The sequence below is a fragment of the Meles meles genome, chromosome 4, assembly GCF_922984935.1.
Source record: "Meles meles chromosome 4, mMelMel3.1 paternal haplotype, whole genome shotgun sequence".
NCBI lineage: Eukaryota > Metazoa > Chordata > Mammalia > Carnivora > Mustelidae > Meles > Meles meles.
Genome location: NC_060069.1, coordinates 135,041,709 through 135,043,136, shown reverse-complemented (window position 1 = coordinate 135,043,136; position 1,428 = coordinate 135,041,709). Strand labels below are relative to the sequence as shown.

Here is a 1,428-nt window from a genome sequence, read left to right as displayed (position 1 = left end):
CAGATCATAAATACACATACACAAACAGGTTTAAAAAAAAAATAACCAAACTTCAATACAATTAACTGGCCAAAAGAGAAACCCATAAATATGCCTTAAAATTCTTACCATCCTGAGAACCAAAATGGATTGCAAACAAACATTTCTTGGGAAAAAAGATTAAAAAGCTAAAATATATGGCAAGTAAATTCCTCATTGCTATCCAGTATGTGACTAGCCTGGCATTTCAATAAGTGCTAAATTTTTTTTCTGAAAATGTAGAAATTGAACTGATTGGCGGTAGAACTTCCAAAGCTTTCCCTTCTACAAATGCCATTCTTGCGAGTGGTAAAGAGAATTGTCCTGTTAACTTATTAGCAGACTCAAATTAAGAAATCCCTTAAATTCTTTTTTTTTTGTTTTGAAAGTCACAGACAGTTTATTTTTCTATGATTAGATTAGGAGGAAAGACCACGAGGAACGCATTGGTAGCAGGAAGAAGCAAGAGTCTTCTAGGGTCTGGCATTTGATGAGATGTTCAGTTACTGTGCATTTCCATTGTTTTTCCATGGCAGAACATACGGCAGAGGCTTGGGAACACGCATGCCTGAAGCCAGGTTACTCTTATGTTCCATAACCATGTTGCCTGCAGGGCTGTTGTTGCCACAGTAGTTGGCTGTGCCCCAGACAAATGGGGTGCTGGTCTGTTCCCACAGATCTTTATCCCAGTCTTCATCGCAAGGAGGGCACTGCCACATGCTCTTAGCCAGAGTCTTTTGTCCAAGGTTCCTGGTTTGGTTGACAACATCCTGCTCAATACAACTTTTATCGTCACAGCTGGAGATAGGATGACTGATTTCGGCCGAAGGAACCTGGTGACGAGCATGGAAGGGACAAGTAGCCAATTTGCGACATCAGGATGATTCTTTCTGCACTTGATAAGATGATAAGGAAACCTGCAGGCCCTAATCTGGTGGTTTTTATCATAGGGGCATTGTATTAGCTTTTCAGGGTCCAGGGAATTGATGTAAGTTTCTCCCATGTTGGAAATGAAGAAGCTGCATCCGAGCGCTTGGTCAAGACACGTTCTCTCCACCAAGAAATCCCTTAAATTATTTTTTTTAAGACCTTATTTATTTATTTGACACAGAGAGAGAGAGATCACAAGCAGGCAGAGAGGCAGGCAGAGAGAGAGAGGGAAACAGGCTCCCCGCTGAGCAGAGAGCCCCATGGGGGACTCAATCCCAGGACTCCGGGATCATGACCGGAGCTGAAGGCAGAGGCTTTAACTCACTGAGCCACCCAGGCGCCCTCCCTTAAATTCTTACCAAGAACCCTCAGAGAAGCCTGTTGAGCCACGTTGCTTATTCAAAATTCTGATTAGGGGGCGCCTGGGTGGCTCAGTCATTAAGCGGCTTCAGCTCAGGTTATGATCCCAGAGTACTGGGA

General features: G+C 43.4%; 1 pseudogene; it reads right to left on the bottom strand.

Moving 5' to 3' along the window:
- Positions 1–521: 521 nt before the first annotated feature.
- LOC123939744 lies at positions 522–1,021 on the bottom strand (annotated as a pseudogene).
- Between the last annotated feature and the right edge of the window lie 407 nt (positions 1,022–1,428).